This window comes from Pipistrellus hanaki (assembly GCF_964339955.1).
Source record: "Pipistrellus hanaki genome assembly, chromosome: 17".
Taxonomy (NCBI): Eukaryota; Metazoa; Chordata; class Mammalia; order Chiroptera; family Vespertilionidae; genus Pipistrellus; species Pipistrellus hanaki.
In genome coordinates this window covers 35,819,077-35,843,780 of record NC_140519.1, presented here as the reverse complement: position 1 = coordinate 35,843,780, position 24,704 = coordinate 35,819,077, and positions in this window count along the sequence as shown.

Sequence of the window (24,704 nt, the reverse complement as noted above, 5' to 3'; positions counted from 1 at the left end):
GGCTTAAGTTTGATGAGTCTATGTTTAGTCTAATGTTACATTTTATCTCAAGTTTATTCAGTTCTTGATATATTTGCTTATTATTACTAATGTTAGTACTTTTTGGGTGGAAATATTCTGTTAAATATTAAGATAAAATGCAATAAAACATAACATATAATTTTTTAAAAATCTCTATGCTAAGTTGCTAACATACTTATAAATTATACAGTAAGCACTATAACTGAAAAGGTAATTTATACCATGACCGGTTTGGCTCAGTGGCCAGAGCATTAACCTGCAGACTGAAGGGTCCCAGGTTCAATTCCAGTCAAGGACACATGCCCGGGTTGTGGGCTTGACCCCCAGTGGGAGGTGTGCAGATGGCAGCTGATGGATGCTTCTCTCTCTCTTTCCCTCTTCCCCCCTCTCTGAAATCAATAGAAATCTATTTATAAAAAAAGACAAAAAGGTAACTTAGTATATGGGGTACAAACATGCAAATTGTGTCTTCTTGTAATAATGAAAAAAAAACTTACACATACTAAATAGGCATTATAATAATATCTACTGGCATGTCTCATGATCTAGAAATTGGAATTCATTGATAATTTTATAAAATGAAATACAACTCCACTGAGGAGTTGTATTCTTACCCAAGTTAGATAAATCTCAATATGCTGCTAGAATCTGGTGCTTCTCAATGTGGTTTTCTTTAGAAAATGTGAGTTCAGGTGTAGCTATCACTTTTGATGTGTGAGTAAATGCGTGTAGATACCCCAGCTGTTCACCATCAGCTCATATGGCACACAGATGAGAGCAGAACATTTCCCACAGTACACGGCCCAGCCTCTTACAGGTATTGTCTTTCATGTTTACGACAAAATGTGTTTCTCAAGACACTGTACACTTCGTCAGTCTGGACATTATCCTACTTAAGAAATTCTAGGAACCTCCTTTATTTAAAAAAAAAGAAAGAAAGAAAGAAAATCCAGTCTCAAAAGTGGACAGGAGAGAGGGTGTTATAATATGATCAACAGAAATATAACTCAATCAGGGGATTCTGTATTGAATGTCAGTTCTGATGACTCCATAATTCAGAAGAAAAAGAAGGGGGAAGATTGCTTATGGCCAAAGTTAACAGTTTTACTGAGAACTGGAGTTCAATTGTCTGCTGAGAATACGTGGGCCAGGGAAACATATCTCATTCATTTGGACACCTCAGCCCAGGGGGCGAGTGTTCCCCAGGGTGGGCTAGTTCAGTCTGTGCATGCTCCTATTCTCTCTGAGCCCATCTGAATGGACTGGGCCACGCTGGTGAAGAGATGCCATCTTCCCTCCCTCGAACTCATTCTCACTGGCTAAAAGTCAGCAACATTTCAGAAAAGAAAGCCCCCTTTGTGGAGTTAAAATTTCTAATTTTCATGTTGCACAACTGGGGTTTTTATTGGCATGCACAAATGTCACAGATTTTATATAAATGTATAATGTTATAAACTTTATGTATTAGCAGAAGGGGAGGGAAAAAAAAAAAAACCTCAACTTTGTCTGGGAGTCACTGCCTTATAATTATATAAAAGTTTACAAACGAATGGCCTGAATATATTTTGCCAAGAATGTTTCCCCCTAGTATTTTAATCCCAGTAAATCCTATGTGTCTCAGAAAATGAATACCTTCTTTCCAAACCTTGTTAATTTGTTAATGCTCATGATTTTCTCCATATTAATTTGAATCAAAATGTGATTGAAGCAAAATTAGTTCCCAAAAGATGCACACTGAGTTTTATACTTGGTTAGAATCCAAATAGGTTGTTTTAAGTATATTTGAGGTTTTCTTAACTATCATGAATAAACTACTATTGCGCCACATGGGTGATTCATTAATTAAATGATAAAACTTGGAAGTAAATTCAATAATGAAATAACAATGGAACCGTTAAGAGGGTGTGACAATGGTGAGCCCTGGTCTTTCATTGACATGGTTGATGCTTCTTAATAAATAATGTGTCCCCTCCTTGGAGGCTGCTACGTGGGAGGCTGACCCACTGCCTAAAATTGAGCAAATTGTTAGAATAGCCTAAGAGGGGAAATTTGTTGAAACAAATCTTCAAGTCAGCCCTAGAGTCTAAAAATGTTGCAAAATGAATGCTTTTCTTGTTCTGTAGCTAGGAACCCATTATCCAACTATTCCCCCACCCCTCCATGCCGCCTCCACCTCCAGATGGTCAAACTCCTTTTTTGTATTCCTAAATCCAGTTCAATACCGCTTTTTCTATAAATTCTCCCCATATCCTCCTGGCTCCTTTAAAGTCAGTTCTCTTCTTTAAATGCCCATGTTATTACCTAAATCTTTCTTAAGGCATATTTACTCCTCACAGTTGAATCCCCATCATATTTCCCCTACCTGATTCTAAAAGCTCTTCCAGTTCAGCTTTATTATCTGATTCATCTTTGAATAATTCTCAGGCCTTAAGGAGTGCTCTCCACAGGTCGCAAGTAATATAGAGATCACAGTTATTGAGAGTTTACTATCTGCCAATCAGCCTGAAAGGTATTACCTAATCCTTCAGACATCATACAAGGTAGGTACTATTATTATTTCTCTTTTACAAGGATGAGATCCAAGACGTCAAGAGAATGAATAACTAGTAAGTATTCAAACCTGGACTCGAACCCAGGCACCATGATTTCAGTGCTCTAACAACAGCAGCAGCAGCACTAAACCAGGGAAAATGAACTTACCAAGCAATGAATGGAATCAACACAAAACAGAGGTTCAGATTATGTTTCTCCACCATCTACTACAAGCTCACTCAAATAATCTCCACTTTTCATGCTCTAAAGTTTCCCTCTATCCATGGTTTTCAGGTCAGTTTTTTTTTCTTTTAATATCTTTTTATTGATTTCAGAGAGAGGAATGGAGAGGGAGAGAGGGATAGAAACATGAATGATGAGAGAGAATCATATATCAGCTGCCTCCTGCATGCTCCCCACTGGGGACTGAGCCCACAACCCAGGCATGTCCCCTGACCAGGAATCGAACCATGACTTCCTGGTTCATTGGGTTGGCGCTCAACACCGGCTGGGCTCAGGTCAGTTTTATTCTGTCAGAGTTGGCCTTTAAATCTAGGCATATTTAAGTCCAAAGCCATATGTTATCAACTATTATGCTAGGGCTCCCTAGTCCTTTCCCATTTTATCCTCAACGTCTCCAGTGGTCATTGGAACTCATTTACACTATGTTCCCCCACTGCCCCACAGCCCAAATCCTAGAGCATCTCCAAGCCTGTCTTACATATTCTCAGGCATCTATTTCTCCCACCGCCTCCTGTTTCCCAGGTCAAACAAGTCACCTTTTTCATTTTTTCCTAAAGGTCAGATTTTTTAGGCCTTGCAACATTCTTGCTGCTCCTCTCTGTGCCTTCTTCGAGCTATGCACACATGACATTAATATTACGTGACTGCTTTGAATTATTCAGTTGTTGATGTAATAATTGTCATGTGCGTTTTTCTGGAAACAATAATTGCAAGATTGCTCAGGCTGACTCAGTGACTCTGCTATCATGAGCATGAATATAAAATAAACACAGGGGAGCAGATGAGAGTAAGGGAAAGTTGCTGCCAGCTGGAGCTTTAGAAAAGAACAATGTTCTGTAACCTCAGGAGCCATTGAGCCCAATTGAACCTTGTCTATTTTGGGCAACGTATTAAGGAGACATGTAATAGTGTGGCTTCCCTCCCCTGCCTCTAGCTCTGGGGTATATGGAACTGATCTAGAGCATGATGGTATGCAAACTAGCAATCTTGGTTGCATGGTACTTTGAGTTAGTGTGTAGTTTAGAACTATTTTTGGCATTTTCTTCCTATCAAAATTCATAATGATATAGCAATCCTGGACACACATCTTTTCTATATTCCAACATTTATTTCTCTGCTTGCTCTATAGAAATGACCTAACATGATTTTATCCTGTACACAAGACATACAGATTTTAAGAGGTTATTATATAGAGCTTTAGTATTTATCTTAGTTTTTAATTAGCCTCTGTTAAAATACACAGGAGTCAAGAAGAATTTCAACATTTTCTTGTGCATACCAGAAAATACAATGCCATTTCCCTCCATGTTCTTACGGGTTTTTCCTTTACTTTGAATTTCTCCAACAGAAATGATATAGAAAAGCAAGAACTAAGCAACTGTAAAATAGTACGGTAGTTATTGTCATAACTACTATAATTATAGTTATTATTTTTCATTATTAGGCAGAGAAATAGTCATCACCACCATTGTCTTATTACTCTTTGGAATGTGAGCATTTAATTAGCTTATTCTGGTGGTTATTTCCCATAAGAAGCTTCACTTAATTACATACTCAAGTCCGTCTTGACAAGGTTCTTATTCTTGATCCCAATATAATTTAAATACACCTCTGCATTTCCTTCTTTTGGTTTTGATTCTAATCTGCTCTCTTACCATTGTGTGTGCCTCACTGCCAATGCTGCCCTACTTTGGAACACTTCTCAAACTTCAATGTGCATACAAATCACCCAGAAATCTTATCAATAGCCCCATTCTTGGTAGAGCTGGGTTGTGGCCAGAGATTCTGCATTTATAACAAGTTCTCAGGAGATGCTGCTAATGCTGATGGTTCTGGGAACAATACTTTGAATAGACAACAACTTTATGTACATTAACTTTTCTATTTAACCAAGGTAAGAGGTTCTTCTTTCCTTTTAAATGCAGAACTAATCAGTCATTCTTACAACAAATACTTATATTCTTCATTCTAGTGCAGACCCACCTACTTTTTTCCATTTCCACTGCCATCAACTTCATACTACAGTTATCTCTCTTCTGGACTTTAGCCATAGTTGCTGAATGCATATCTTCACGTAATATTCTAGCTGCCTTCTTCAATTCACTAAATAGCACACACACAAAAAAAGGATTTTTAAAAATGCATTTCTAATCATAGCATTCCAGTGTATCAAATACTTCAAAAGTTTCTCATTGACTTTAGATAAAATCCCAAATTTTTAACCCAAAAAAATTAGCAAGAGCTGAAACCGGTTTTGCTCAATGGATTGAGCATCTGTCTGCAGACTGAAGGGTCCCAGATCTGATTCCGGTCAAGGGCATATACGTTGGTTATGGGCACATCCCCGGTGGGTGGTGTGCAGGAGGCAGTTGGTTGATGTTTCTCTCTCATCGATGTTTCTAGCTCTCCTTCTCCCTTCCTCTCTGTGAAACATCAATAAAATATATATATTTTTTAAAAACAGCAAGATGCTGCTTACACAATATCTTCATCTTTCATCACTCTCCTTCTGGCTCTGATGTTCTAGGCCCTTTTGGCTCTCTTTGGGTTAATAGGTTTGCATCTTCCCATCTTAAGAGTTCTGCACATGCTGTTCCTTAGCCTGGAATGCTCTTCTTTTCCTTCTAACTTATCCTTTCATCTCAGATCAGTGTCACTTTATCCTGTTACAAGTACTTTAGTGCCACTTATTTCATATTGGGGGCACTTTTCACAGACAGAATTACATTATTAAATATGCAAATTAATTTCCCTCCTCTGAAGGCATAGATCTTGACTATCTTTTTCTTACTTTTACACATCTAGTCCCTGCCCTTACATATCTAGTCCCTATGCCTGGCACATAGTAAATATCAACAAATATTTAATAAATGACTAAAAAAAATTTTTTAAAAAGCTGAAACATTTTGGTCCATCTGTACACTCTGTGAACAATAGAAGTAGTTTGCCAATTTTCAGTGAACCACTCTATAACAATATACACCTCATTAAAATGTTATCCAGCCTCCTAGACGTATTCATAATGTATTTCAATATCTTCCAGTGTTCCCATGTCGTTAATATGGTATCCATTTTCATCTAAAGGTCATGAGATGACTAACAGAAACTTAAATTTCTTACATGTGAACCTCCCTCCCCCCAGCTGTTTATGTATTGGAGAATTGTTTAATACGCTGCCCTAAACTACCTTCTACTGCCTCCTACATTGTTTCTGATGACACATTGTCTTTGCACCTGGTAAATTATTACATGTGTTTAAGAATCCTTTCTCAAAAAGGAAGATGAATTTCCAGAAAACTTTTGTAATTGCAATATTTGGGTATGCTAAGAAGCCATGGTTGATGAATTTCATTTGTGAAAATGTGTGTGGGATCTCTTTCTTGACGTTCTATCACCACCTTGGGGAACAGGGGGAAGTGAATGGAGGGGCTCCTGATGATGATGATGGTCTAGGAGAGCTCTATGATCTCTTCAGGAAGCACTACTTTAGAAATATTTTTCAAGGTCTGGAAATTCATCCTTAATTTTCTGAGATCAGCAGAGAAGCAAAAGTAATTTTGGAGAATTCATCTATCCAACTTCAGCATAGTAAGCATCAAAGATAATTCAAATTGATAATCCAAAGTACTACAGTTTATGGCTTGGTAAACACATCTTCTGAAGGCCTTTATTCCTGTCTGACCCAAGACAGCCACAAGCAAAGACGTCAGTTCTCCCCAGGCTGACACATTATGTATCTTCAAAGTGATGACTCAGTTTTATTTTAAGCCTGGAATGAAGTGGGGAACATTTATTCTCCTCAGGTCCACAGTGGGCTTCAGGCCAGCAAGCAGCTGTCAGCTCAGCGGGTTTCTGCTTGAGGCTCAATGCAGACTGACTTAGAGCCCTTGGCAGGGACCAGTGAGAGCCCTATGCTTATGGGAAAATACTTAAGTTGTCTGTTCTCCTTTTGTTGCTGTTGTTTTATAGTCCAAGTTCCACTTAACAGACATCAGGAAAGAGCTGCTCCATCCTCAGTAGCAATGAAAATATCCATTCTCACTGGTACATTGCATCAACCCAGCTTAAATGAAGGGCATTGAACTTCTGAACCAGCCAACAGGATGATGGTGGATGCTCTGTAAGTGAGGGGAGTTGATTACGCATTACCACAGGCTTATTCTCAGCCATATTCTGGCTCTGTCTCTAACTCTTACTCACCTTCTCACATGTACATCTCAACTTATCCCATTCCCAAAGGTTTAATAATGTGGATATAAGCAGTGTTTTCGCTATCGTTTTCTTTCTTCTAACAAATCTCGTTCCAATTTTTGTCTTCCATTGCCATTAATCATTTGAGTTGACACACGTATGATGTTTAAGCTTTAATATTTTAGCTGAATTTCCTAAGTTATAAACTAAAATAATGGGGTAACTAAGATAATCAGTCTATGAGCCAGTCAAAAGCAGCAGCATTCTTTTCAAACAGAGTGTCGAAAAACTTTAGTTTTTGTAGTATTTTGGATGTTTTCTTCTGATTTTGCTTTCTTTCCTAAGATCAAATCCCAAAGTTATATCCCCAGATCCCCAGAGGATCCTGGGACATGCTAACACAAACTTTCATGTTGTCCACTTAGGTTTTGCTGGGGGCGGGGGGGGGAATGGGGGGGGGGATAAAAGGTTTGAAAATGACTCACAGAAAATAACTGCTTGTCCTAATTCTCTCTCCTCTCCTTCACTCTGCACATGTATTTCTCTCCTCCTCTCATCTTTTCATTTCATTTATAAAACCTTTTCATTCTTCTCTTCATTCACTTACTTAACAGCATTATACTGAGGTAGGTCTACCACATTTCAGAAGCTGTTCTAGGCACTAGAGATGTAATAATGAATAAGACAGAACTTTTCCTTGCCCAGTTTACATTCCAGTGAGGAAAACCAACAACAAACAAATAAAGTCATAATCAGGAGAATAAGGGTTGCTGTTATATATATTAAATAGAGGTCTGATGCACAAATTTGTGCACAGGTGGGGTCCCTTGGCCTGGCCGGCAATTGGAGCCCTCTCGCCCAGTCTCGATTGGCCCAATCAGGTCCAGCCAGCCAGGAAGAGGGACTGTGGGAGGTTGGCCAGTCTGTGGGAAGTTGGCTGGGGGAGTGCACTGATCACCAGGAGGCAGCTCCTAAATTAAGTGTCTGCCCTCTGATGGTCAGTGCATGTCAATAGTGACTGGTGGACCAGTCATAATGGTTACTTAGGAATGGGGGGGGGGGGAAATAAAGGGTTTGAAAATGACTCACAGAAAATAACTGCTTGTCCTAATTCTCTCTCCTCTCCTTCACTCTGCACATGTATTTCTCTCCTCCTCTCATCTTTTCATTTCATTGAAATACACACACACACACACACACACACACACACAAACACACACACACAATATATATACGTATATATATATATATACTAGAGGCCTGATGTACAAAATTTGTGCAAGGGGTCGGGGGGGGGTCCCTCAGCCCATCCTGCACCCTCTCCAATCCAGGACCCCTTGGGGGATGTCCAACTGCTGGTTTAAGCTTAAACCAGCAGTCAGACATCCCTCTCACAATCCTGGACCTCTGGCTCTTAATCGCTCACCTGCCTGCCTACCTGGTTGTCTCTAACTGGCCCCCCTGCCAGCCTAATCACCCCTCATTGCCCACCTCTGCCAGCCTGGTCACCCCTAACTGCCTCCTCCCTCACACCAGCCTAATCACCTCCACTGCCCCCATGCCAACCTGGTCACCCCTAACTGTCCCCCCCCAGCCTGGTAGCCCTGAACTGTCTCTCCTGCCAGCCTGGTCACTCCCCACAGCCCCCTCTCCAGCCTGGTTGCCCCACGCAGCCTGCTGTTCAGTCATTTGGTTGTCCCTCTCTAACCCCCCTGCCAACCTGGTTGTAGGCAGCCATCTTGTGAGAGCGTGAGGTTATTTGCATATTACCTCTTTATTATATAGGATGCCACACACACATACACACACACACACACACACACACACACACACTGGTTTTTTTCTACTTGAAGTAGACACTCTACCTAGTGTTCAGAACCGCCTCTGCAGAGTGATATTTACGCTGGGATCTGAAAAGTGAAACCAACTTGCACATGCAAACAACCTGGGGAAATACATTTCAGGCAGAGGGGAACTCAAGGAGCAGGAAAGAACTTCTAGTATTTTAGACATGAACAGAAATCCAGAGTCACTGGAGGAGAACTCAGAATGTTCCCTATGGAGCCAGGTGAGCAGGGCTGGGGCCAGAGCACATGAGAGCCCTGCAGGTCACAGTGAACTCTCGAAGACCAATGTTACACTGTGAGGAGTAACTTTGTGAGAGCTGTAGTGATTGACTAGCAAAACCAGGTGATAGTTCCAAGGAAATCATCTGCTTCGTACATTATGTATAGACATGTTCAGATTGGACATCGGGTAAGCATCAGGAGAGAAATTAAAGGAAATCCATTCTCAGTACTGTTGTCCACAGAGAAGTACCCAGAAGAACCAGCTCTCTCATTTTCAAGAGTATATAATGCAATATCATGTATACAGTGTTGTATATTCCAAAACTTGGAATGTTTACCCTATATTATTTATAGTCTATACTTCCACCCACTGGACCACCACTTATCTATATATTCAAGACCTATTTATCAGGCATCCAGGCAGGCAGGCCAATGTAAATTTCTAGGCAATTTAGTTGAAACCAGCTTATTTAAATATATACTAAAATAACCTCAGAAAACTCATTTACATTTTTATTCCCATGGTTCTTTTTCATGTTTTTGCCTATTGAGTTTATACTTTGTACAATATCTCACATCTGTTAGTATTTGACTTTTTTTTTTCATTCTTAATATGCTCTCATCACCCTCTTTGGTTACATGTTAAAATGTGATCATTTGATTCCTAAATCTCCCTCTTTTACTTGATTTTTGTCAGAGGATTACCATCAAACTCCTCATACTTCGGCAATAGTTTTAGAAATTTTAAACACAAGTGTACTTTCTGCATTATTTTACAACAATGCATTTTTTAAAATCCTGCTTCAAATGAACAATTTAATTGACGTCCTTTGGCTTTTTGAATAACAGGTTGAGCCAAAGGTAAAATAATGTCTTATTATTTTCATTATTGCATTTAGGAGCATGTGACTAACTTTCCTAGTTGTCTGGTGGAGAGAACTAGGAAAGTTACATACAAAGCACCCAGATGGTGGAATAACACATGTTGTATGTCTTAGTATGAGAAACAGCTAGAGCAAGTAAACTATTCCCAGATGCTTATTACAATAAGTCCAGATCTGGAATAATTATTGTGCTTCTGGCAAGAGACAAAGGTGGAAAAATGGACATTTAAGTAAAGTTAACATTCAAGACGTTATTGCATTCTTTTTTGAACATAATCACCTGAAACTGGAAACGTAATGGTTCCACGGGTCATGTTCTTTATTGATTGCTGTTAGATATTTGCATTTGTTTGACCCACGTGTGAGTGTAGAATGTTGCTAATCTAGGTATTCTCAAGAACTTAATAAAACCAAGTGGTAATTACTAAGAGAGCCGTATTTTCAGAGTTTATAGATGCTAATATTTCCAAAAATATATAAATAGCATGCTTTTGGTAAAATATCTAAAAACATGTCTCCCCTCTATTACCTTCAGAATTTTTAAACAAATTGACATGTACTTTGCCCACTTAGTGCAAACTATACATATATCACTTGTGCATATACTTCTGAATATATATGGCAGGCCTCTTTTTCATGGCACTTCTTAACACCAAGTCACTATTTTTAGCTGGCATCTCAGTATCTCACTGATGATGCTATTTCCTCATTAATAAATATATCGTTTCTCCTGTAGTGACTTCTTAGGTTATTTGAACATGTTTGTGTGGCCCAGAACAAAAATGATACAGCACTAGAGCCTTTTAATCAACAAACTGCATTTTAAAAAAATTCAGATACCTGTAAATGGACCAAGGCTGGTCTCAGCAAATACCTGGTTTCAGCTGGATACCACCTACACAGTACATTCTGCTTCATTTAGTAGCATAAAGTCACATTTACATAGAAGAGAAAGCGAATCAGAACTCCAAAGAATCAATCACAAATGAGCATCTCTATGCATACATCACAGCTCTCCTGGCTTTGAAAGTATGATGGTGAGAAGAATCCAACTATTTATCTTATGTTTCTTGTATGAATTTTATCTTGAGGTATCCAAATAAAGATAAAGTTTTTGTTTTTTGTTTTTAATCCTTACCTGGATATATGTTTTTTTAAATTTATTTTTTAGAAAGAAAAGAAGAGAAAAAACAAAACAACAACAACATGAATGTGAGAAATATCTATCGGTTACCACCCAAAAGCACCCCAACTGTCAATTGAATCCACAAACTTTTGGTGTATAGGATGATGCTCAAACTTGTCCAGACCAAATAAAAATTTTTATTTATAGAATAATATAATCTAGTCAACTCAAAAAATGGGCTTTAGAAAGTCACCTAAAAATATCCTTGGAAACGTGTAACTCAGGCCAGAGTATCAAGATTTATATCCAGTTAATAATTAAAAGACTACAGAATTTCAAGCACCATTGCAAGGCCTTCTTTTCTTTCTTGTTTTTTGTGGGGTTTTTTAGGATGGAAATTCAGGCCCAGGCCACAGGGGAGTCCAGTGGCTTATTCATGCCAGAATCGCCTGCTAAGTCTCATGAATCGTGATCTTTTGTCTTTTTATGATAACTGTTAGTTACTTTGGAGCTTTTTCTATAGCAGTAGGAGGATGTCCTCATGATTCTACTGGGTAACAAGGGCATCATGTGAGCGATGACTGTTGTTTTTATTTTAGGTTTGTTGCAAGAAAGAGCTCCAAAATGAACTAGAGTGAGTGAAGACTCAGGCCTCTCTCCCCAGACTCTCTTCAGAGTGGGGTTTACAGAAGCCCCTGTTTGCAGGATGTCTGGTAGTCAGAATCACAACTGCCCAGTCAGTTTAAGAAAAAACTTTGGTTCTGCATAATGAGTGGGTCTGCAGGAAGTGAGTCTCTAGGACATTCTTCCCAGGCTTTTCCCTGGCTTTCCATGGCTTACAGCTCAGCTCAGAGAGGAGGAAAGCTATGAGATGGCCTGCCAAACCAGCCGGCTGATGCAGAGGCAATTTCCTTAGCATTTGCAGCCTCACACTGACTTCTGCACAGGGAAGTTGGGCAATATTTATTATTGGATGGAGCCCCGGGAGGTTATTCTTGGAAGGAAAAACCTCTGTGAACCATTGTGCGTTGCCTGAAAACCTCTCATAGCCATGGTTTCACAAAGTAGATGTGATTGCCGCCGTCCAACACAAAAATAACTGGGAAAGAGAGGAACATTCTTAAAGCCTGCGAATCCAGACATGGTTTCTTCTCGCTCAAGGTGATTTATATCTTCGGGGCACTGGGGGAGGGACGTGTGGAAATGAATGGATAGCTTTTATGACACTGTGAACTGCTCTCTAGGATTTTGTGAAACAGTGAAATGGAAAGATATCTATTTACTCATTGCTTATTTACAGGGGACTTTTTTATTTTAAGCTCCTTTTACATATACAGTCATGAGTCAGGAACTAGAAGAGATGCAAGGATAAAAAAATAAAAAAATAAAAAAAATAAAAAGCCTAATTCTTGACAATATGGGGCTCACGCTATTTACTATTATCTCCCCTCCCCCAATCAAACAATAATAGAAATTAATAAACCACTTGGAAATGATAGTAGTCTGATTTGAATAGTCCATTTAAGTGTCATAACAAAGTCATTCAAATACCACCTCTTGTCACCCTTTCTTTCCCTAAGCTGATGTCTGAGCATGAGGAGCAAGGGCTGCTGAGCACATCACCTGAAGTGAATGGGAAGAGCCGGGTCCCAGGCTCGGTGCTGTCTGCCACACTGGGCTCCAGGTCAACGTCCCTCACCCAGCTGGCGCTGCTTGCTGTTTCCAGCTGAAATGTGCAGCTGGCAAGTTTCACGGGCTGGTCTTTCTCAGTGTGGTCAGGGCCAGGCAGCCTGCCTGGCAAACAAGCGCCACATTGGCTCCTGTCTGGGTGCAGACCTCACAGGGTCTACCGGGGTTAGGGTTGGTTCTTGGCAGCTACTCAGTGACCCTTGGCATAAGGTCATGTTGTCAAACAGTGTGCAAGCTCCCCAGCCAGAGTCCCAGTTGCTTTGAAACCCAGGATGACTCCAGAACATTAACCTTGAGGTCTTCCTCCGCCTGACCAACTAATGTCACCAGGTGGCTGTGGGCACTTCCCAGCTGGGTGACTGTAGGGTGTCTCAAAGGTGACCTTCTAAGGGCCTTAACGTGGCGAGAGCAGGGCCCTTCTCTGCCTTCAGTGTTCCCCTCACCTCCCTGGAATCTTCTCTCTTTTTAACCACAAAGAGGGCATCAGAAGATATCTATCTGACCGACACTCTCATTTTTCTCTTCTCTTTTTTCCCACCAATTTCCTAGGCCTGAAAGGGGTTGGGCATTTTTTTTCTACTTCCCCCAAATTCTATCTTCTCTTTATAGTCACTTGATCCAGATGGGGCATGCCCCCTACACCACAGTGCATCCCCTGAACATACTTTTTATAAGCAAAGGCTCTGTGGGACCTGAAAATGCTACTCTCATAACAATGGCCAATTTTGACCTCAGAGGCCAGGTCCTACCTTGTTCTTTCGCTTAACAACATCCAAATGTCCCCTCTGCCTAGAAACCTCTTTCCTCCTATTCCTTACACCCTTACCTTCTGCATATATCACTTCCCCACTTACGAAAGCACCCCACACTTAAATCAAATCTCCATTTTACTCTCACATTGCATCCTCTTCTTTTCTTACTTGGCACTGATCTCGATTTGTAATTATATTTTTATTTGTGTCATTTATGATTTATTAATGGTTGAAACAATTGTTCATAGAGAGTCAAGAAGGGGAGGGATAAAGAAAACATGGTGACAGACAGCAGGAGGTGGCTAGGAACCTGAGAGGAATACAAAGGTGCCAGCCACTTCTGGCCATTGTAGAGCACTTGTTTCATGGGCCCCAGCACCTCTGGCACCCCTTTCCTCTGACTTGTGGAGAGCTCATATTCATGATCATTACTCTCCTTTCTAATATCTAATTTATCCTTCCATTTCTTTTGCTTCCACTGCATCATCCTGTCTGAGCCTCACCCCCAGAGAATTAGTCTGGGTGGGATATTTCCTGCTGGTTGGGAAGAGACAGATTATGGAGGTGTAGTGGGAAGGATATTATAAACCACTGAAGAACTGTAGTATAGAAAGCATGTTTCTGGAACGCCCTGTTGGACCACTGGATACACACTTTTTTCTAGACACATGGTCATGGGGATCTAAAGTAGCTGTAGAAAAATCAGTCTCTGTGTTAAAAAACAAACAAACAAACAAACAAACAAACCCATACATGCCCACGGAATGTGGCAGATTGAGAATCAAACCGTGGCCAACCTGGACTCCAAGGTTCATGAGCTTCCCTGTTCCATGCAACTGCTCCGTGCTCACAGCTCAGCATCAGGACCGACCTAGATGGAATTCTCTCTCTTGACACAGAGCTCAGGAACCATATTGACCAAGCCCCTATTTCAGTGGTTCTCAGAATTTCACCTTCGTTTTATTTGTCCCAACATACCTGTAAAATAAGAAGCTTTCCTGTCAGTAACAGGGGCCTATTATGACAGAGAGGAGGCTGGGTGGCGGTAGAACAATTGTGTAATTTAAAATGGCTCATCCTTGCTATGAGCAAGTTCGGTGTGGTTTGCCTTGGGAGAAGTGCCCCCGTACCATTTTTGAGAATCAATCCTATTAGAGCCCTTTGATTTCAGAAGCAGTGTCACTTGTGCTTTATTCCTTGCTTCCTGAACCTCCCTGTTTCTCTAAAACCAGGGATATCATATCTATGTATGAACATACTCCGCTGATACAGGCTATAGCTGATCTTCTCCTACTTCTGTGAGCTGCTCTCTGCTCATTCCTTTCCCCTCCATCCCTGTACTCTGCTGGCCTCTTACAACCCTAGAGTGCCCAGGATGATGCTTTCTCACTAACTGAGACATCTGCCAACACTTCACTGTGAATCTTTGGCACATCTGTGTCGATGTCCTCTTCATTTCTACTCAAATAAGCCCCAAAAAGATGTCCTTGTGGCCAGTCTGATTGCTGGGTCTCCATCATTCTAACCTAACATTTGTCAACATTCCCACCACAGCCATCCACATAATTATCCCTTGTTCTTTATTGTTAACTTGGACCTTCTTTTAATAGCTTCATCATGGATGAATGATCTTTTAAAAAAAGAAATGTATCTTCCTTGCATACTTTTTTTTTATATGAATTCTTGTTTTATAGTCACAACAAATGATACACATGTTTTTCTTTTGGAGATTCCCCATCCCCCCTCAGTCTTGCTGAAACATAGATTTATAAACTAAATCTGTGGAACATTTATTTTAAAATATCACCACTGATGTGTATGAGTCTGTATGTTAAAGTTTATGAAGCCACTTTTACAAAAACATTAAACTTTTCAAGGTTAATATCATTAAGCATTCTCCAGTAGGTTAGGACCTGTTAGTTCATATTCTTGCTCTGAGGAATTTCCATTAATTTTTTTCTCAGAACCATTGAGAGCGGCTCTGGTAAGAACGCGTTGGTACAGCATGGTGTTCTGTGGTTGTACTGGGTGAGAACTTTGTCAAATACCTGTTCTATGAAATTCACTGAAGGAAAAACAACAACACTGTCTGTGTTGTGAGTTTTCTGTTGAAGAATTTATTTTTATTTTGGTAACAGTAGCCATAGCACCTGCCTGAAACAAAATTGGTAATTGAATTCCTTCTCCCTATTGAAAGCAGATATAAACTAATATTCTGAGGAACTTAATATTAGTTTTTAGTTTTTTTATATTTTAATCTTCCAATATTTTTTCTTATGAAGGGAAGACTCACATAGGAACTGATATTAACAGAACATTTTCAATTAGTGACAGCTAATGTGTTCATGTGTAGAGGTTTTGAATACCTGAAGTTTTAGAAGATCATTTTCATGATACTATATCTCTACCTTTATCTCCAACTCTATCTCTATCTCATCATCTATATCTATACCTATGTCTATATCTATATCAGCCTCTATATCAATATATCTCTATGTCTATGTCTAAGTATATCTATTATCTATGTCTGTGTCTAGAGATAGATGTAGATATGGAGAGATAGCTTCAAATTTCAGTAAGCTGATATGGACAAATACATGCAGTTGATTGTGTTATTTCCGAGAAGTTCAGGATAAGGTCACATCTGAAAAGTGAGCCCTCCCTGCATTCTGGAAAAAATGCCAGTTTGGAATTTTCATACTTAAGACACCCCCACCCCTGCCAATAAAATATAGGTTATATGATTTCTAAAGTTTTCAGTGAGAAAGTTTTGCTTTCATGGTAGAAGAAAACTGCAAGTTATTATAGCTCGTGATGTGTATTTAAGGATAATGGGGGATAACACATAATTTCAACTTATTTCTGGACTAAATTAATCTGATTATATATTATTTCATACCACAAGAGTAAAATTATTCTTTCATAGAAGTTGATTCATCTCCCAAATGAACTGGATTGTTAACTATTTTGATCAATATTTTTTATTAATACCACTACCAGGCAGATATTTTAAGGAAAGATAAACTCACATTTGTCATGAATCTTATTTCAAATTAATAATAAAAAGTAGGTAACTTGAAGGGCGTGTGTCTGCATCAGTGGTTATCTGTCCACACAGCTGACCTAGAAAGAAGCATAATCACTAGAACACTTGAGGTTCAGCTGCATAGGCAGACGACCACTAAAGACTGTTTATATACGGCTGCCTCCAGAAAGAAAGAAATGGAGACATGTATGGGAGACCTTTAAATAGGTGAGGATGCTAAGGATGACTTAAGAACTAAGATCCTAAATTAATGGTGAAAGATGTAGGTGCCCTTCCACTAAGAAATATTCAGGAGATTAGTAACCATAAACTTACTCAAGATAAGTTGAGTGCTCTAATTTAACCAGGTAAATGAGAGAAAGAATTAGAATTGAGAAATGTGCTTTTGCTTACATTACATGGCTAGCTTCTTCCAGCTAGCCCATCAAGTGGAAGATGTACTTCCTAAATGAAGAAAAATTGAAGCTTATAATATAGATTATCATAGCCCCTAATGTGTTTGGGTTTTGTTTTTTGTAAATGCAGAGAGAACTGGTCTACTGCCCACAGTCACTGGAATTCCAATCTTGAGCATAGGTCCATTAATTGAAGCATAGAAACATGATTACAGTGGTTCTGCCTTATCCGTAGGGGATTCATTCCAAGATACCTGAAATGTAGAAAATACCAAACCCTTGTATACTGTGTTTTTCCTTTACACACATAACTATAATGAAATTTAATTTATAAATTAGGTACAGTAAGAGGTTAATAACAATAGATTAACAATAATAACCTATAACAAAATGGAACAATTATAACATTATAAGCTATATATTCTCCCTTGCATTCTCAAAATACCTTACTGCATGTTCTCACCCCTTTTTTTGTGTGATGATGTGAGATGATACAATGCCTATGTGATGAGATGAAGTGAGGTGAGTGACATAGGCATTGTGATGTACTATTATGCTATTATAAAGGTTACTTGAACGTAAGCAATTTGATATTGCAACATTTGATCTGATAACCAAGGTGGGTAAGTGTCTAACAGGTGGGTAGTGTATACAGCATGGGTACACTGGACAAAGGAACAATTCACATCTCAGGAAGTGTGAGATTTCATTACAGTACTCAGAATGGTGTGCAATTTAAAACTTACGAATTGTGTGTGTGTTTTTCTGGAATTTTCCATTTAATATTTTCAAACCACAGTTGGCCACGGGCAACTGAAACTGTGGAAAGCAAAACCACAGATAAGGATTTAATATTTGTTTGGATATGTCTCCTTGAATGTGGGAAACAAAAGAAAACATAAACAAATGGGACCACATCAAATTAAAGAGCTTTTGCACAGCAAAGGAAGCCATCAATAAAACGAAAAGACAACCTACTGAATTGGAGAAGATAATCACCAATTATATATATCCAATAAAGGGTTAATATCCCAAATATATAAAGAACTCATACATCTTATCACCGAAAACACAATCCAACTTAAAAAATGGCACAGGACCTGAACAGACATTTCTCCAAAGAGAACATAAGATAGCCAATAGACATATGAAAAGATGCTCCACATCACTAATCATCAGGGAATTGCAAATTAACATCACAATGAGATATTACCTCACAACTGCAAGAATGGCTACCATCAATCAATCAATAAATAAGTTGATGAGGATGTAGAGAAAAGGGAAACTTCATGCACTGATTGTGGGATTGTAACTAGAGCAGGTACTATGGAAAAACATTGTGAAGAGTCCTCAAAAAATTAAAAATAGAACTGCTATATGACCCAGCAGTTCCACTTCTGAGTATTTATCCAATGAAATCCAAAATGCTAACTCTAAAAGACATATGCACTCTTATGTTCACTGCAGCATTATTTACAACAGTCAAGATATGGCGCAACCTAGGTGTTTCTCAATAGATGAATGGATAAAGAAAAGTGCTATAAATATACAATGAATTACTACTCATCCATAAAAGAGAATAAAATCTTGTCATCTGTGACAACATAGATGAATAGAGGTTATTATGCTAAGTGAAATCAGTTAGAGGAAATACAAATACCATATGATTTCACTTATATGTGAAATCTAACAAAACAAAACAAACAAACAAAAGAGAAACAGATTTACAGATACAGAGAACAAACTGATGATTTCCAGAAATGAGGGTTTTTGGGGGCTGGTGAAAAGGTAAATCAGAGGGACACTTTCAGTTATAATATAAGTAAGTCATTGAGTTGTAATGTATAGCATTGGGAACTTTGTCAATAATATCATAATAACTTTGTATGATGACAGATGGTTACTAGACTTATTGTGGCAATCACTTTTGAAGGCATATAAATGTCAAATCACTATGTTGTACAGAATGTAATATTGTATGTCAACTATACTTAACAAGAAATAAATTTAAGAAAAAAACACAGGATTAAATCTCAGTAAGAACAGTGACAGTCTGTGGAGCTTGAGCACCCAGATCAATGCGATACAAGCTCCATTATAGGTCAGAGTAGCCAAGAAAACAAGATTCCTGCTCCCCCCTTTCTCACCTACCAGCTCTCAATAGAGGACTATGGTATCTCCCCAAATGGGTAGAACACTAGCACTTCTCATCCTCCTCAGCTTTCTGCTGCAGAAGCTATATTCTAGGTGAGTGAGGCTGAGGTTGAGATAGACTATTTTATAAATTTCTGCTAATTTTAAATATAATTCCATGAGACTATTCAATAAACAGAGAAATGCAATCAAGATCAACTATAACAGGAGGGCATACACACAAGGGATACGCCTGGAGCACCCAGCTCAGGTGACCAGGGAGACTGTGCCAGTGGGCCCCACATAATGCCATTCTACCTAATACATAGAAACAAACAAAGAAACATCCCAAATGAAAGAACAGAACAAATTCCAGAAAAAGAGATAACCAAAATGGAGATACCAATCTACCGGATGCAGAGTTCAAAACACTGGTTATAAGGTTGCCCAATGATATCAGTGAGAACTTCAACAAAGAGATAGGAAACATAAAAATGGAGATAGAAAATATTTTTTTTAAGTCAGAGATAGAAAACATTAAAAAAAAAAAACAATCAGGAATACATGAACTGAAATGAGGAGCACATTATGGGGAATCAACAGTAGAGTAGATGAAGCAGAGGATCAAATCAGTAATTTGGAAGATAAGAAATCAACAAGAGAAAAACAATTAGTTACCTACAATAAGAGCTACCATAAGACTGTCAGCTAATTTATCAACAGAAACTTTGTAGGTCAGAAGGGTCTGGCAGGAAATATTGGAAGTGATGAAAAGCAATTATGATTCAGTCTACCCAGCAAAGCTATCATTTAGAATCAAAGAACAGATAAAGAGTTTTCTGGAAAAAAAAAATCTAAAAGATTTCATCACTACCAAACCAGTTTAAAAAAAAAAGTGTTAAAGGGATTTCTTTAAGAAGATGAAGAAAGATAAAAAGTGTAAATAATATAATGGCAAAAACTACATATCTATCAACAATTATTTTAAATGTGTATGGATTAAATGCAATAATCAAAAGACAAAGGGTGGCTGAATGGATAAGGTAACAAGACCCTTACATATGCTATCTATAAGAGACCTACTTCAGATTGAAAGACAAATACAGACTGAAAGTAAAGGGATGGAAGAAGATATTTCATGCAAATGGGAATTAAAAAACAACAACTGGGATAGCAACACTTATACCAGACAAGATAGACTTTAAAACAAAGGTTATAACAAGAAACAAACAAGGAGCCAGATATTCCCCAAACAATAAATTGAGAAGACATATGTTCATTGCAGTATTATTCACAATTGTCAAGATAAGTAAGCAACCTAAGCATCTGTCAATAGATGAATGGATAAAGAAGAAATGGTGCATATATAATGAAATATGACTGCACCCTAAAAAGAAATCTTGCCATCTGCAACAATGTGGATGGAGTCCTAGAGGGTATTGTGCTGAGTGAAATAATAGTAAGCCAGATAAAGACAAATGCCATGTGATTTCACAAATAAACAAATCAGAAATGATCTCATAGATAGAACATTTTGATGATTGCCAGATGGGAGAGGTTTGGGGAGATGGGTGAAAAAGGGGAAAGATAAAGAAGTACAAATTGGTAGTTATAAAACAGTCATGAAATGCAAAGTTTAGCATAGGGAATATAGTCAATAATGTAATAACTTTGCAGTGCAGTACTAGATTTATCAGGGTAATCACTTCAAAAATTATATAAATACTAGAGGCCCAGTGCATGAAAATTCATGCATTTGAAGGGGCGGGGGGGGGGGGGTAGGAGGTGTGTGGAATCCCTCAACCCAGCTTGAGCCCTCTCACAGTCCGGGAGCCCTCAGGGGAAGTCCAACTGACAGCTTAAGCCCACTCCTCACTGGGAACAGGCCTAAGCTGCACTCCGGCCTCCCTCTGTGGGAAGTGAATGGTGGGCTGACCTGGGATGTAACCAGCCAGCAAGTGGCCAGCCCTGCCCCTGCAATCGCCCCATTGCCACCACCTTCCCCCTGCCCCGGTTGCCATCGTTTTCCCCTCCCTCTGCCCGCTGCACATGCCTTGCTGGCCTGGCGCTGCCTGCTTGCCGGCCTTGCACCTCACTGACTGATCATTCTGCCATTTGGTCAATTTGCATATTATGCTTTTATTATACAGGATGAAACTGAAACTAATATTGTATGTCAACTATAATTGAAAAATAAATAATTATCAACTATAATTGAAAAATAAATAATTATTTTTAAAAAGAAATAGTAAGGAAATTAACATAATAAGCCATTAAAATATATATTAACTCTTCTTTCTCCTCTTAGTTTTTTGAATATATAAAATAACATAAAGTAATAACTATAAGAATGTAATATATATAAATGTAAGATCTATGACAATAATTGCAGAAAAGGAAGAATAGGAAAAGGAGTTATAGAGGACTAATAATTCTATATCCAATTTAAATAAAGTTAGTATAAACCTGAATTTGATCCTGTCAAGTTTAGATAAATATGATAAAACAACCACTGATAAGTAACTTAAAGAGTAAAAATAACATTAAAGGAATTAAATGAGTAAATTTTTGTTATATGGGTTAGGCAAAACCTTCTTAGATATGACAACAAAAGTATAGGCAATAATAACAAAAAAAGATAAACTGGACTTCATCAAAATTAAAGCATTTTGTTTTTTAAAAAGTATCAGTTAGTATATAATATAAAAAGATAACATATATAATGCAAGAAAATATTGCATTGATAATAATTGTATTTAGAATATATGAGGAATTGTTAAAACTAAATAATAAAAGACAATCCAGTCAAAAGGGGCAAAGGAAGTGAAATGACATTTCTCTAAAGAAAATACATAATTAGCCAATGAGCTCATAAAAAGTGCTCAATATCACTTGCCATCAGGAAAATACAGGATACAGTCAAAACCACAATGAGATACCATTTCATAGCCACCAGGATGGGCTTAATAAAAAATTCAGATGATAATAAATGATGACATGCATTTGCAGAAATTAGAATACTTGTCAATTTCTGGTGGGAATGTAAAATGATGGAAAATAATCTGATAGTTTCTCAAAAGGATAAAGAGTTACCATATTACCCAGCAATTCCACTCCTAGGAATATACCTAAGAGAAATGAAACATTACAAAAACTTCTACACAAATATCCATAATAACTCCAAAGTCAAAACAGATCAAATTCACATCCAATGAACAATAAACAGAATGAAAATTATCTATTTATAAGAGTATGTATGTGCATGCATGTGTATATATGTGTCTAAAGTGATACATGATTCCATTTATATGAAATGTCCAGAATAGACAAATCTAATTGGGTCAGAAAGTAGATAAATGGTTGCCTATGATGATAAAGTTGGGTCAAAATGGATAGTGACTGTTAATGCATATTTGGTTTCCTTTTAGGTTAATAAAATGTTACAAAATGTATTGTAATTGGTTCATAGCCTTGTGAATATACAAAACTATTGAATTATACACTGTAAACGTATGGTGACCTATATGGTGTGTTATATATAATAAAGATGTTATATTTAAAAAATCAGTAAATAAAATATATAACAAAATGTGCAAGATATAATCCACCTTTCTCTGTAGAGATAGACTATTTCATAATTCTGCTAATGTTAAATATAATTCCATGAGACTATTCAATAAACAGAGAAAATATAGAGCTTTTTATAATGACAAACTGAATGTAATCAGGAAGCAAAATATGAAGAGACCTTAAGAATTAGGAGGTTTAAACTTACATAGTGATGTATAGCAATTATTCCTCAATAAAACTAAAAAAAAAAAAATGAGGAGAAAGTGGTAAGATTTAGGTTTGCAAGTTTGGGAGAATAGATTTTAACAAGAGGGAGAAAGGCTACAATAAGAGACAAACAAGGAGCCAGAAATTCCCCTTCTGGGTATTTATCTGAAGAATCCCAAAACACTAAATTGAGAAGACATATCTTCATTGCAGTATTATTCACAATAGTCTAGACACGTAAGCAACCATAGCATCCATCAATAAATGAATAAAGAAAAAGAGGTGCATATATATAATGGAATATGACTAAGCCATAAAAAGAATGACAGAGTCATTCTGTAATAGACAGGGTAATTGGCTAAGTAACAGTTCTCCCATGAATAAACATGTTTTGTTTCAAAAGCACTCTGTTCTGTTAAGTAGCTGCTATTTTGTCAGGCATTTTTCAATGTGTTTTACGCATGTTATCATTAGTTCTCACAAAACCCAATTTTACAAAAGAGGATACTAGAGCTTTGATAAAAGGTAACTTGCCGTTTTTCACACAAGTATTATGTGGTGGAATAAAGACTAGAATTCAGGAATGCTTATTAAACCATTTTATGTTGATATAGCAATTAAAAACTCTGTATGGTCCACCAAAACAATTTTTTTCAAACATCTTTTATATGTCATTTGATTCAAAACAAAGAGAAGAACTTCATGGACAAGTCATTAATTTATGTTTTCCACAGACATCCCCAAATTCCTAAATTCTTAAATATTAGCCCTAAAAAAGCTAACACCTTAGGTCATATTAGCAACTTTTGCAAGTGAAAATAATGCTTTTTTGACTTCTTCCTGGATAGGCATCAAGGTTTTTTATTTCTCACTCAATTCTTTAAAAAAATCATTGTGTAAGGCCTATCAATGAAGAAATCTTGGTCACATTTATGAAAACTCTTAAGAAATTGCTTCTTTCTCACTGGAACAAGTAACACACAAAGTAGTTCCTCAAATCGGTTTATTACAACAATGTTCCTTATGTAAAAAGTATGTTAATGTAAGTACTATAGGACATACCCTAACGCTGCACTTGCCCTTATGCTTTAGATTAGATATTAAAAGAAGAAAAACATCAGGCTTAGGAGATTTTTAAAAATGACTGAAATGTTTGCAGCTCTTTTCCAGAAAATGTAAAATTGCAAAAACATTATTTACATTTACAGGAAAATTATTGTTTTTCCCCTCAAAAGAGAAGTTAACCGAGCAAAATAATTTTGGTAAGATCTGTGATTCCAATAATAATTTAGATCGCAAAGAGTAATAAATATAGTGGTCATAGTCTCCTGCTTGAGTGAGCCCCTCAAGATTCCCTCCTATGGAATCCTGATGAAGTCATACCTTTATAAACATAATTTCACCAGCATCTGATGATATAAGATATGTTCAGTTTGATTCCGATAGGTTGAATCAGACAGGACTACACTGATTAGAGGGGAGAAAAAGGGTGTGTTCCAATGAGAGTAGCCAAAACTTAAACAGACAAGAACATCTCTTTTAGGGGTTGATTAATTTAACAAGTTACAAATTTATAGAGTCAGAACCAGTCACCCCAGGAGAACCCCAAAAGATTCTCTGACCGGCAAAATGCCCAACATGGCTTTGAGAACAGGCATGTACATTACATGACAGCTGTTTATGTCTTTTAATATAAGGGGGAGAGCTTTTTGCTTTGATTCTGGCAATGACGTATTCTCTTTGGCCAGCAGAGCAGAGATATTGTGGATTAAGATGAAAAGTAAAAAGAGCAAAAGGTAGATCACAGGAAGCAATCACGGAGTGATGATAAAACAGAGCAGGAAAT